The following is a 15,263-nucleotide window of genomic DNA, read 5'->3' as shown; positions in this document are numbered from 1 at the left end:
CTCACTCACTCACTCACTCACTCACTCACTCACTCATTCATTCATTCATTCATTCATTCATTCATTCATTCATTCATTCATTCATTCATTCATTCATTCATTCATTCATTTTTTTGGGGGGAATTAGTAAACATACATGAGCTTTCAAATTTTAACTAGTTTAAACGTAACAATCAATCAATGAGCTTTCAGATTGGAATTATTTTAAATGTAACAATCAATCAATCAGCTTTCAGATAGGAACTAGTTTAAATGTAACAATAATTAAATGAGCTTTCAGTTTTGAACTAGTTTAAATGTAACAATCAATCAATGAACTTTCAGATTGGACCTCGTTTAAATGTAACAATCAATCAATGAGCTTTCAGATTGGAACTAGTTTAAATGTAACAACAAGCATTCAACAAGCTTTCAGATTGGAACTAGTTTAAATGTAATAATCAATCAACGAGCTTTCAGATTGGAACTGGTTAAAATGTAACAATCATTCAATGAGCTTTTTGATTGGAACTAGTTTAAATGTAACAATCATTCAATAAGCTTTCAGATTGGAACTAGTTAAAATGTAACAATCAATCAATGAGCTTTTTGATTGGAACTAGTTTAAATGTAACAATCATTCAATAAGCTTTCAGATTGGAACTAGTTTAAATGTAACAATCAATCAATGAGCTTTCAGATTGGAACTAGTTAAAATGTAACAATCAATCAACGAGCTTTCAGATTGGAACTAGTTTAAATGTAACAATCAATCAATGAACTTTCAGATTGGAATTAGTTTAAATGTAACAATCAATCAATGAGCTTTCAGATTGGAACTAGTTTAAATATAAAAATCAATCAATGAGCTTTCAGTTTTGAACTAGTTTAAATGTAACAATCAATCATTGAGCTTTCAGATTGGAACTAGTTTAAATGTAACAACCATTCAATAAGCTTTCAGATTGGAACTAGTTTAAATGTAATAATCAATCAACGAGCTTTCAGATTGGAACTGGTTAAAATGTAACAATCATTCAATGAGCTTTTTGATTGGACCTAGTTTAAATGTAACAACCATTCAATAAGCTTTCAGATTGGAACTAGTTTAAATGTAATAATCAATCAATGAGCTTTCAGATTGGACCTAGTTTAAATGTAACAATCAATCAATAAGCTTTCAGATTTGGAACTAGTTTAAATGTAATAATCAATCAATGAGCTTTCAGATTGGAACTAGTATAAATGTAAGAATCATTCAATAAGCTCTCAGTTTTGAACTAAATTTAGTTTAAATGTAACAATCAATCAATGAGCTTTTTGATTGGAACTAGTTTAAATGTAACAATCAATCAATGAGCTTTCAGATTGGAACTAGTTAAAATGTAACAATCAATCAATGAGCTTTTTGATTGGAACTAGTTAAAATGTAACAATCAATCAATGAGCTTTTTGATTGGAACTAGTTTAAGTATAAAAATCAATCAATGAGCTTTCAGATTGCGCCTCGTTTAAATGTAACAATCAATCAATGAGCTTTTTGATTGGAACTAGTTAAAATGTAACAATCAATCAATGAGCTTTTTGATTGGAACTAGTTAAAATGTAACAATCAATCAATGAGCTTTTTGATTGGAACTAGTTTAAATGTAACAATCAATCAATGAGCTTTTTGATTGGAACTAGTTTAAATGTAACAATCATTCAATAAGCTTTCAGATTGGAACTAGTTAAAATGTAACAATCAATCAATGAGCTTTTTGATTGGAACTAGTTTAAATGTAACAATCATTTAATAAGCTTTCAGATTTGAACTAGTTTAAATGTAATAATCAATCAATGAGCTTGCAGATTGGAACTAGTTAAAATGTAACAATCAATCAACGAGCTTTCAGATTTGAACTAGTTTAAATGTAACAATCAATCAATGAACTTTCAGATTGGAATTAGTTTAAATGTAACAATCAATCAATGAGCTTTCAGATTGGAACTAGTTTAAATATAAAAATCAATCAATGAGCTTTCAGTTTTGAACTAGTTTAAATGTAACAATCAATCATTGAGCTTTCAGATTGGAACTAGTTAAAATGTAACAATCAAATCAATGAACTTTTTGATTAGAACTAGTTTAAATGTAACAATCAATCAATGAGCTTTTTGATTGGAACTAGTTTAAATGTAACAATCAATCATTGAGCTTTCAGATTTGACCTCGTTTAAAGGTAACAATCAGTCAATGAGCTTTCAGCTTTGAACTAGTTTTAATGTCTACAATCAATCAATGAACTTTCAGATTGGAACTAGTTTAAATGTAACAATCAATCAACGAGCTTTCAGATTGGAACTAGTTTAAATGTAACAATCGATCAATGAGCTTTCAGATTGGAATTAGTTTAAATGTAACAGTCATCAATGAGCTTTCAGATTGGAACTAGTTTAAATGTAACAATCAATTAATGAGCTTTCAGTTTTGAACTAGTTTAAATGTAACAATCGATCAATGAGCTTTCAGATTGGAATTAGTTTAATGTAACAGTCATCAATGAGCTTTCAGATTGGAACTAGTTTAAATGTAACAATCAATCAATCAGCTTTCAGATTGGAACTAGTTTAAATGTAACAATCAGTCAATGAGCTTTCAGATTGGAACTAGTTAAAATGTAACAATCAATCAATGAGCTTTCAGATTGGAACTAGTTAAAATGTAACAATCAATCAACGAGCTTTCAGATTGGAACTAGTTAAAATGTAACAATCAATCAATGAGCTTTCAGATTGGAACTAGTTAAAATGTAACAATCAATCAATGAGCTTTCTGATTTGAACTAGTTTAAATGTAACAGTCAACCAATGAGCTTTCAGATTGGAACTAGTTTAAATGTTACAATCAATCAATGAGCTTTCTGATTGGAACTAGTTAAAATGTAATAATTAATCAATGAGCTTTCACATGGGAACTAGTTTAAATGTAACGATCAATAAATGAGCTTTCAGAATGAGGATGTTCAATTTCACCGATGATTACCGTCTCCGTTGTTCATCTTTAAGCAGTGATCGGATCACCAAGGCAACAATCGAGTATAGCTTTTGGGACTTTATATCGAAGGTGACATACTTTAAATAGTTTGCAAGAGGAAGATTCGAGTGAAGATTCAGTCCAATTCAACTGTTGACAGGAATCATTTCAGCTCTCTGTGTGAATCCAATAATATCCACATGGATGGTTGGAACCTTTGACTGATTGCTCGGGTTATGCCTAAGGATATCAATGACAAAACAAACCAGCACTGGCTCCCGCTAGACATTCTTCACAAGAAACGCGAGACAGAGAAATTTCTTTGGCAAAGTCTGAGACTGGTGTTTCAAGATAGACGGTACACATTTCAAAATAAACAGAGAATGTCAAATGAATAATTGAGAAGTAAGCATTTCAACTGAATGAGATTGTTTAAACAATGTTTTTTTTTACAACTTGGTTTATTTTGCGAAATATTTCTCTAAGAATAAGCGCTTTGACACACTGTCTTGTGTTTGCCTGGTCGAGGGCAAGATCACACAAAACGTCATTCAGCATTCCAAATAATTCCCGCCTAAGTAGTTAAAATGAAAATAATAATAAGTTTGAAGGCACGTTCTATAGTTAGGATTGCAATGTGTAATTTAAAGGCAGTGGACACTGTTGGTAGTTACTCATGATAATTATCAGCATAAAACCTTGGTCACGAGTAATGGGGAGAGGTTGGTAGTATAAAACATTAAAGTCACCTGGAAATATAATTTTTTTTCTTTCAAACATAAGAGTATATGCTTACGAACATTTAAACATTTTTTTTTAGTAATTGTTTGTCACGATTTATATGTTTAAAAAATATATAAAGTTGTTTGGGGGCTGACTCCGCCTACCCCTTTTGTGACGTCAATCGAGGCAGGCTTTGCCTGCAATGCGTATAGTAAACACACGTGCAAAGTACATGTACGTCCCAAGTCGTGAGTTTGTACATTTCAAAAAGTGTTTTTCTGCATTCAGCAGCAATACACCTGGTCGGCATTGCCGGAAAAAACAAACACATTTTTTTTTTGAAACGTACAAACTCACGACTTGGTCCGTACATGTACTTTGCAATTGTGTTTACTCTACGCATTACAGGCATAGTCTGCCTCGATTGACGCACGAACAGCGCCCTCTCGGGTCGGGGTCTACTCTTAAATTTGTAAATAACATAATAACTGATTTTTTAAAACCTTAGTTAACTGTTTATTCACATTCAACTCATCAACACACATATTAGTGACAAAAGCTTTATTTTGAAAAAATACCACTTCCAGGTGACATTAAGTGAAGAGAAATCACCTGAAAGCTTCTGAAAGCACACAACTTCGTGTGACAAGGGTGTTTTTATTTAATTCATATCTCGCAATTTTGACGACCAATTGAGCTCAAGTCTTCACAGGTTTGTTATTTTATGCATATGTTGAGATGTACCAAGTGGGAAGACTGGTCTTTGACAAATACCAAAAGTGTCCCGTGTCCTTAAATAATCGGCCATCTAAAAACAAAATAGCTTTGGTTTTTGGTACCGGTCGACTGTCTTAATTATATTATTATGAATGCTTTGGTTTTGAGATGTCGCCGAAAAATCTGGAGTGGTTGTGTCGATGCAGTTATTCATAATATGAAAATACAATCTCAGAAACGTTACTGTCAGTAAAGCTTCTAAGATTCAATTTTGAGGCATGAAAACTTCATAATCTTTTCCATAACCACATTACTTCAAAGTGAAATGATTTGCAAACTGGTTTATACCATCAAATGTTGTTGTACCTCTAACCCTGGATATCTCTGTAACATCACACCTGGCTTCATTATGACGTTTCACTCTGTTGAGTGATTTTCCTCCGGTAACAATTTGTGTAAAGTGATAATTTAGTATAGACGTTAAATATGATTAGTTGAACATCGCTTATTAATCAAATTGTTGGAACGGAGATTGTTCAAACCTTTAATTGTTATTTTGTGTCTGGAAACCCTTTGATTGCTTGTTTGCTTTACCCCTCTTGTATTTTTGATTTGATTGTTGAGTAAATTATGTACTCACATATTATTCATCTATTCGTTATTTGTTACTTTATTTCACCTAATAACTTCTTGAAATCTAATAAGATTTGATAATTATTTTAATATCGTTTTACTTTTATTTTTTTAAACCCTTTGCCAACTCAGAGAAAACTCTGGACGTATCTTTTGATCAGCATTTTGTGTTATCTTTGCATATGATTGTTTTCTCTTTGATAAAAAATAGAACTGCATTCAGCTCTTCAGTTTCGCAATTATTTTGCTGTAACTGCAGCACACGTAATGTTGGCGATAAAAATATGATTTCGCTCAGGAGTAGCTGAAGGTTTACTTCATGCATCATTGGAAAATGCAAGTCCGCAATATGTTTGCTTATTAACAAGACAGTCACTTGATAAATTCACTTCAGTCTGTCAGCAGTTTGGTGAGTATAGGTCTCTAATCGAGTATAGAACCCAATCCTTATTCAATATTGGTCTAGCGTGTCACTAAATGTTGACCAGTACTAGCAGTTTTAGCAAGGTCGTCATTTAGACTGCTCTGAGAAACTGTTCAACCTCTTGTCTTGGTAATGACCCAACACACGGAATGTGAACAGTCGGGTATTCATATTATCGTGTCGACACACTAGATGTTGCGCTTCAGCCACAATTGTTATACCTCGGTAACAAACTGTGAAGTTTGATTGGTCGAGAACAAATCATGTGACGCGCAACAAAAACGCATGTTACATGGCTCGACGGGCCGGGTAACATGAAAAGTGTCGTACACCGGTGTACATCACCTTGATCGTTCCCGGCGTGGGTCGATTTCCATCGCTGCGAAATGTGGTCCATCGTAATAATGTTTGAAGATGACAACAGAACTTCGAGAAGAGGAATATCAATTTAATACAAAGGAATAACAAAACAATTGTTGCACGCTGTGACTGGGGTCCATGGGTTTTGTGCACCCTTTGAGGGTAAATGGCACCCTTTGGCTTCGCCTCGGGTACATTTTCCCCCTCGAGTGTACAAAACGCCATGGACCCCGTCACAGCGTGCAACAATTAAATAATAATAATAATAATAATAAATACTAATATCCACCCTGCTGGGTGTTCAAGGCGCAGTAAAACCAAAAACAAAACAAGACACAACACAAAGAAAAACAGACACAACAAAAATAGTCGTTGAAAACCTGTGACATAAGATAAGTTTTGAGAAGAGACTTGAATTTTGCGGTACAAAGACAAGATCGAAGATAAAGTGGTAGAGAGTTCCAGATGCGTGGCGCGGCTGAAGAAAAAGACCTGTCACCCCATGAGTGTTGAGACTTGGGTTCAATGAGGAGAAGCATGGAAGTGTAAACTTGAAGCAGTTCAGAAATATAGTGGGGAGCCTTGCCATTAAGAGCTTTGTGGACAAGCATCAGCTTGAAGGTGATTCGTTGAGAGATAGGGAGCCAGTGTAGTTGTTTCAGAATGGGGGTGATAGAACAGGATTTCCTAGAGTGTCACAATGCGGGCAGCAGTATTTTGGAGCCATTGAAGTCGGGAAATCTGGTTGTTAGGAAGACTGTAGAGAAGAGCATTGCCGTTGTCAAGACGAGAAGTAACAAATTCGTGAATGACCTTTTCATGGGCACTTTTGTCCGAGTACTTGCGAATATTACCTATATTCCTGATGTGATATGATGATAAACGAACAATGCTGTTGATGTGTGGCTTAAGTGTCATCGATAAATCAAAAATAACCCATAAGTTTTAGCGAGGGAGCTATCCGAGCATCACCAATGGAGATGTAAGGCACTAGCTGAAACCTTAGTTAACTGTTGACGTGACCAAAATAAAAGGAACTCTGTCTTATCATCATTTAACTTGAAGTTTTGTTGTGTCCAACGCCGAATCTCTTAGATGCATTTTTCAAGTCTTGCAATAGATGCATTGGCGTTTTTTTCTTGAGAATATTTAAACGTGATGTATAGTTAAGTGTCGTCTGCGTACACATGGTAATTCTGATAAATTTAAATGGTAAATTTCAGGGCGATGTCATGAATCGGTAAAGTGTACAGCGTAAACCACTGCGGGCCGAGTACCGACCCCGAGTAGTTCAAAACAACAGGGTCGGATATCGCGGTGCCAATACATACATGCTGAGTTCTATTGTAGAGATACGATTTGCACCATGCTAGGGCTGTGTCCTCTATGCCAAGGTGATTCTGGAGCCGACAGAGAAGGATGTTGTGATCAACAGTGTCAACAGCAGCACTCACGTCCAGCAGGACATAGGAAACCAAGCAGTCGTGATCAACTTCTAGATTTGCTAAATGGGTGCCTATGTCGCGGAACATTCGGGAGGATTCACAATATAGCAATATCATTGTTCTCTGCAAGGTCTTCAGTTCTGCATTCTTGCTCCAGTTAGTAGGGGGCATCTCAGGAGGTGATCCATAGTTTGTGGCTTTGTTCCACATATATGCGGGTATTGACAATGGTTATCTTGACCATTGCTTGTCAGAACGAGAACTAAAGCAGGAGCTAACCTCCACCATTCAAGGGCGCATCCAAACCAACATTTTGTGGGGTCAAATTGCCAAAGATGGAGCGTGCGTGGGTGGAAATAGAAGCTTTCGAAGCAAACTGAAACACTCTGGAGGGGTTGGGCTCAAGCACCCATTCCCATCGCCCCCCCCCCCCCAAAAAAAAAAAAAAAAAATGTTTTTGTGTAGAATTGTTAATGACAAGTGTATAAACTGACTAACTTGTAAACCACCAGCTGTACACAAATAGTCATAAACATGTATATTTTGGTTTAGTAATAATATCGAAGTCGCATTTTAGCGCTCGTATCTACCAAACAAGGCGCTGAGTATAAATAAACTTTCAGAAAGAGAGGTTTTAGCAGTGATGAATTCTGAGACCCAATTATTTAGCACTTTATAATGCTACTCCCACACTTGGGCGAATATTCTTGCGAAAATGGATATTTGAAATTCGCTGTGAATTTGCCCAAAATTTGCGAATTGGTCATAAATATATTCACGTTCGCCCTCGGTCACCCCTCGACCTGTCCGTACCAATATGTTAGAAATTTGTACGAATGCTTATCATTGCTAGCCATTGCCAATGCATTACAATAGCTTAAGAAAGTTGCCAACGCTTACGCACAATAATGCCAACGTTACTCATGGCTACCAATGCTTACGAAATCAAAAAGCGCTTCACAATGCTGTTTCTCACTATTCAATGTTGCGAATAATATTAGAGTGAATGTGCTTACGAATGAAAATATTTGACAATCGCTCATACTTCGCAATATTCGCCGTGTCTTCGTAAGCGTTCGTAAAAAAATTCGGAGCGCTTACTGGTCAAGCCCCATCTTCTTACCAAGATCAGTCAATTTACAAACCTGTTTGTTAATTTCAGCGAATGTTGCGAAGACGGTCATTCGCCTCGACATTCGGTAGCATTGGTAAGCCTTTGTTAACCTCTGTAAAGCATGTGTAAGCAATGGCAACGTTCGTAAAGGCACCTGTAAGGCGTTTGTAACCTTCGCGGGTCCCCTTTCTTACAAATGTGGTGTTGCTGTTTGTCAAACGAAGAAGTGGCCAGAGCGAGATTCGCCCGGTATTTATAGCAATCGGGGCCCGCGTAATCCATTTTTCGCAAACTAGTCAGAAAATGGCAAGACATTGGCAACGATGGTAAGCGGTCGTAACATTCCTAAGTGCATTTTGAACGTTTGTGTAGGCATTTGCAAGCATTCGTAATATTCGCTAGCAATCGCTTTAAAGCTTAGTCGCGACGTGCGCAGCGTTCGTTGCCTATTTGTAAGACATTCGTCATATGTTGTTAAGGAGAGGTCGAGGGGCGACCGAGGGACGACCAAGATGAAAATATTCACCATCCAATCGCATTTGTTTGGCGAATTCACCGCGAATGTAAACATTTTTATTCGCAAGAATTTATTCATAATCGCAAGAATATTCGCCACATTTTGATTGAGTGATCTTCGAAAAGAGGTGGAGAATGACTAGTGATAGTTCCGAAATTGTTACCAACGCTTACGAAACACGGCGAATGTTGCGAAGTTTGAGCGATTGTCAAATAATTCCATTCGTAGGTCCATTCGCTAGCATTTTTTCCCTAGTGTGAGAGTAGCATCAGGGTTTACAAGGTGCTACGGCACATACAGCAAGAAACACCGGGGCGAACCCCTCTCTCTTATTTTACACGCGTTACACAACACATTGGACCAACAGCTTTACGTCCCATCCGAAGGACGAAGCAATGGTATTGGTGTCTTGCTTAAGGACACATATGTCTCAACTGGGGTATTCAGAAACACCAGATTTTAAATTTGGTGCTCTTAACCGCTCTGCCACGTCACTTACACTGATGTCCGCTTTTCCCTTTTCCCTTCCCGGGGAATAATTTTCGAGCCACTCCGAAAAGCCGAATTAGCGTGATTACTTCTTGCGGAAACCCCACCCGAGTGTGCCGGTGCAAATTCTAACTCAGGCACTATCGTATTTTGGCTGTGTTCGACGATTTTGGGTCAACTTGTGACGTCACATTCGATTAGCCATGACACTTTCACCTTTCAGTGTATTCTGGTAGGTGAAGACATGCTCTATCAAGTGATTATTATTTCGTTTATTTTGGAATGATGTATGGATCCCAACTGCACCGCGGGTGTTCATTGTGTATAAAGTTAACTTTTTGGATTGTCATGTTACAATCTTTCTAATAATAATAATAATTGTGGCTTCTTTTATAGCACACATGTCCGTCACCAAGTGACGCTCCAGGCGCTGTAACATACAGTATTTCCCGCCAGATGTTGGACTATGTTTGAATTATGAGACCTAATTCTGATAGCACCATGTAATGCTTTACAAAGTGCTGTGGGCGCAATTTGCTGCCGATCGGAACAGGAACACAGGGGCGAACCCCTTCACTTTTCGATAAGTGCACTGGGTTCTTTTACATGCCTTACATAACACATGGGACCAACGGCTTTACGTCCCATCCGAAGGACGAAGCAATTGTTAAGTGTCTTGCTTAAGGACACAATTGTCACGGCCAGGGATTCGAACACACACTTTCTTTTCTATAGCTTCGTTTTTTGAAAAAGCACATTAATAATTTTATTTGAGTGGCATTTCTCTCTATGTTCATGGCTTGGCTAAGTTTCGAACGGATAATAATACGTTCGAACGAATTACTTCTTCGTTAGAAACGATTACTCAACCATGCGAACGAATAAGCAACTGCATAATGTTTGATTACCTCTGTCCCTTCCCGAGTTCGTGCAAAAGTACGCTCCGCTTCATGGGTGTAACTTCATTCTGATGCGCGTAAGTGAAGAATGGTTGACGGAAACTGGGCCCAGTTGTGACGATCGAAGACCAAGCTGATCTGTGTCGATCAAAGGGTGTTTGCAATGAAGAACCAATTTATGTTGTCTAATTAAACAAAGGGAAATGTACGTGCATAGTTCTGCTCTTAGCAATCTAGAAAAACAATATTTGTGACGGTATTAAGAGACGGTGTTTCGAGATTTTCTTCTGTAAAGTGTATTTTCAAGCTCAATTAGACACTTCGACAATGCACGCTTTGCGATTTAAAAACCCTCACCTAGGTGATATAAGAATGAAACCTTTCAATTGTTTCGTCAATTGTTATCAATATGTCAGCTAAAATACCATAATTAAATTTAGGTTCCCGCAAAAACATCATTCTTATAATGCTACATGACCATCGTCATGACAACGTTTCTGAATCACTGTTCTTCATATTTTGGGATTCCCATCTCTTCGTGAATTTGCAAAAGGCAATTATTGAGACGAATGACAACACACCGATCATACTTTGTTGACATCATTATCCGTATCGTAGTGAAAAGTGATGATTAATTCGTTTATTAACTTGCGATGTTGCATGACACCTTTCGTTGGGTATTTGTGTTATTCCATGCATTCATGCACGACATGGAAAGAAACATCGACAGTGATAATACAATGTACACATTTTGGTCGTACTCGCTACTCCAACGAGCAGTGTTAAAAAAAAAAATATAAAAATCAAGCCAGTTTTGAACATATTAAATAATGTAATACAGGTTAATTTGCATCGGGGATAAAGAATATTAATTTTGGTTTTTACCCATACACCGATGTGTGTTAGCACTGTATACTCAGTATTGTCCCGCGTCCTGTGAAAAACATACCTGTTATTATACAGTGCTAAATCGGTGCATGGGTAAAAACCAAAATTAATACTTTAAGTAGTGTTCATCTTATCGCTGCTAATTCTGAAACAACATACATGCGGTGTTGTGTCTTATGACCACAATTTAACAAGACAAAATTAACTAGAGTGGGATTTGAACCTATTGCCTCCGGATTAACATGTAGGCGCTCCATCACCTGGTGAGCTACGTCCTGTGTCGGCCGTCTCCATATTTTATCAACAAATTATTCTGTTTAACCCGAACAATCCGTGTGTTGTGTAACGCAACTAAAATAACCCATGACACTTATCGAAAAGAGCAGGGGTTCGCCCCCGGTTCGCCCCGGTGTTCCTGGCTGGATGTTGAACACACAGACCGCCAATGAGTAGAACGTAGTGAGTAGAACACGTCATTCCGGAGGCCTTTGATTCAAATCTCGCTCGAAAAAAATATGCACTGTTATTTGGAACTCCATCTAAAATAACACTAACAAAATAATAATAATTAGGACTATCTTTAATTAGAATGTCAAAAATGATTGATATATTTAAGCGCGTACAATGCATCCATTTATTGTTTGTTTTGTTTTAATACATATTTTTTTTCAATGCACACATACATTACACTGATGCTTCTGTTTATTTGCCACTATTCACGTATAAGCAACTTAGTTCAAAACAATAATGTATCATAAGAACCAAAATGTAGTCACACTAAAATAAGGGTAACTGCCGAACAATAGAAGTTGCGTAATTAATAGACCGTGCAAGTCTTACGCGATAACATTTAAAGGAACACGTTGCCTTGGATCGGACGAGTTGGTCTATTAAAAGCGTTTGAAACCGTTTGTTATGAAATGCACATGGTTAGAAAGATGTTTTAAAAGTAGAATATAATGATCCACACAAGTATCACTCGAAACTGCACGGTTTTCATTTTACGTCGCGAACTAACACGGTCGGCCATTTATGGGAGTCAAAATTTTGACTCCCATAAGTGGCCGACCGTGTTAGTCGACAGAGTAAAAAGAAAACCACGCAATTTCGAGGCATGTTTGTGTAGATCATTGTATTCTACTTTTACAATATCTTTCTAACCATATACATTTTACAACAAACGGTTACAGAACGATTTTCAAAGACCAACTCGACCGATCAAAGGCAACGTGTTCCTTTAACTTACTTTCGGTCTCTCCGGGTAGGCCTTTAATGCTTGGAAAACACTCGCGCTCATTGACTTGCAAAGTCAATGAGCTGAGTTGAGTTGAGTCGTCCTTAACATCCCCTACATGTATTTGCTGTACAGTACCAACTTACACATATATAACTTCTACTTATCGTGCGGACAAATACCTCCACTGCTTATGGCAACTCAGAATAAGAACAAGCTCTTAAAGACACTGGACACTATTGGTAGTTGTCAAAGACAGTGTATCTCAACATATGCATAAACAACAAACCTGTGAAAATTTGAGCTCAATCGGTCGTCGGAGCTGCGAGATAATAATAAAAGAAAAAACATCCTTGTCACACGAAGTTTTGTGCTTTCAGATGCTTGATTTCGAGACATAAATTCTAATTCTGATGTCTCGAAATGAAATTCGTGGAAAACTGTTTCTTTCTCGTAAACTACGTCACTTCAGAGGGAGTCGTTTCTGAAAATGTTTTATACTTAAGCAACCTCTCCCCATTACTCGTTATCAAGTAAGGTTTTATGCTGCTAATTATTTTGAGTAATTACCAAAAGTGTCCATTGCCTTTAAGTGATGATTCACAAAATGGAAAATGAAAATGGCCCGAATGAATTTTGTTAATCCAAGATTGTTCAAACTAATGTGTACATCAGGTTTGTATCGGTTGGTGACTTGGCGGCAATTCATTTGATTTATCATTAGAGGGAAGGTACACGTTTGGTAATTGTCCCAGACCAGTCTTCTCACTTGATGTATCCCAACATAAGCATAAAATAACAAGCCTGTGAACATTTAAGCTAAATTGGTCATCGAAGTTGGCACAAATTGAAGAGAGAACAAAAAAAAACCTTGTGGACGTATTTGTGTGCCTTCAGATAGGAATAAAAGACTTCTGGCTAGAGGTATTTATTTTTCTTTCTCTTGATTGGAGTTACGACTCCGTTTATTCACACTAAAAAATATCTCATCATTCACAAACAAAACACTCCAAAACTTATTTACAAATTAAAGGAATGAAAGGTATTACCTCTTTCTCAAAAGCTTTGCTACTTCAGAGGGAGCCGTTTATCAAAATCTTTTATACTATCAACAGCTCTCCAATGCTTGTTACCAAGTCAATTTTTAAGTTAATATCCTATTTTAAGTAATTACCAAACGTGTACCTAAGCTTCCCTTTAAGCTTTTAAGGTCGAATTGGGATGACATCAACACCGAGAAGGAAAATGGAAATGTTGTTTTCTTGAACTTGTCTTAATGCTACGCAGTAGAAATTCTTTAAAATAATAGTGTGAACCTTAATACATTAAGGTCCACCTTTTTTCAGTGTCTTCGAAGATCATGTTTAATTTAAAGCTAATACAAATTTCTACTGTTAATAAATTATGTTGTGTGTTATTCTTAATTTGCAGTTCCTGCTGTAGATGATGTTCTTTGACGTAGATGATCAAGAAGGTTTGCATGACACAGTAACTACAAGTTCCACCACTGGGGGTTATAACTATAGTTGGTGTCACAACCAGCCAGTTAACTTCGCCCGTTATACTGGTGACAACAACAACAACAACAATAACAACAACAGTAACAAACTTAAATTCGTAACTATTTGGGGACATGATATATATATTCTCGAATTTTATAAACCTAAAGTTTCGAGCTTCTTTAAATTAGGCAAGATACTGCTGTAAAATACCCGCTAATGACAACTTTGATCCCAAACGACCTCGAATTAACTTAATAAAAACACATAATCATGCAGAGCCTCGATCAAATGGCAACAAATTACGGTTTGTTGTGAAAGGTTTAGTAATAAGATATCTATATGCTATAATGATGTTAGTGTCTATTACATTCAAAGATAAAAATCTTTATAATAATTTGTTTATATAAATTTAATATTAAAATATGTGAACAATGTTGCCGACACATGTTTTCAGATTTTTCATTTTTTTTTTCGTCCTTTCAATTCCACCATCGCAGTTTATCGATACACAGAACGCAATTAGATATAGATAGCCATGTCATCTTATCAAGACAAGAGTTGTACAACTACTTAATAAGTGAAAACCACACGATATACAATGCTACGTTCACTTGATTTCTTTGGTGCTGAGACTAGATAAAGTGAAAAGCTGGTGCAAATTTTATGAATACATCTTCTCCATTTTTATACGTGTAGTTGAAACTACTTGTAAACTGTTTTGTTATAATTAAAGCATTTATTTTTTTATTTCAGACTTTGTTTTTGGCATTGTGCAGTATAGATACATCAAGGTATGACATTTGAAACGTCGTCTACAGCGGCCATAGTGCACCACGGTACCCCCATCATACACCCACTTGCCAAGTTGACTGAATGAACAAGGTACATCAAAAGACTCTGCAAGGTTGCTGTAAATTTTAGAAGAAAATGGAATTGGAATATCTATCTGCATCATTTATAATACACTTCCAAACAAATACCGCTAACTCACAACAACAACTAGTAAAGACACTTAATGGAACTTTAAAATGTAATATGTACATATATATAATTCCTAAAACACATATGCTGTCTTGAGATGTTAGTTTTCATGTCAACTTATTTTAGTTCTATAGTCGTTTGTATCACACGGTATGATAAACAGGTACAGCAACAGCGTGCTTGCAATACTCGGGATAACTTTTGGATATCTACACTAAAGTAATATTTACAACTCGTGGACACATTTGGCAAAACAAACCCTCATCAGTACTAAACCTTTTACACCATTCAGATTGTCTAATCGAAAGATAATTAGAACAACAGAACTGTCAGGTAGGCGAA

This window comes from Asterias amurensis, chromosome 21, assembly GCF_032118995.1.
Source record: "Asterias amurensis chromosome 21, ASM3211899v1".
In the NCBI taxonomy this organism is placed as follows: Eukaryota; Metazoa; Echinodermata; class Asteroidea; order Forcipulatida; family Asteriidae; genus Asterias; species Asterias amurensis.
This window is presented reverse-complemented; position numbering follows the sequence as displayed.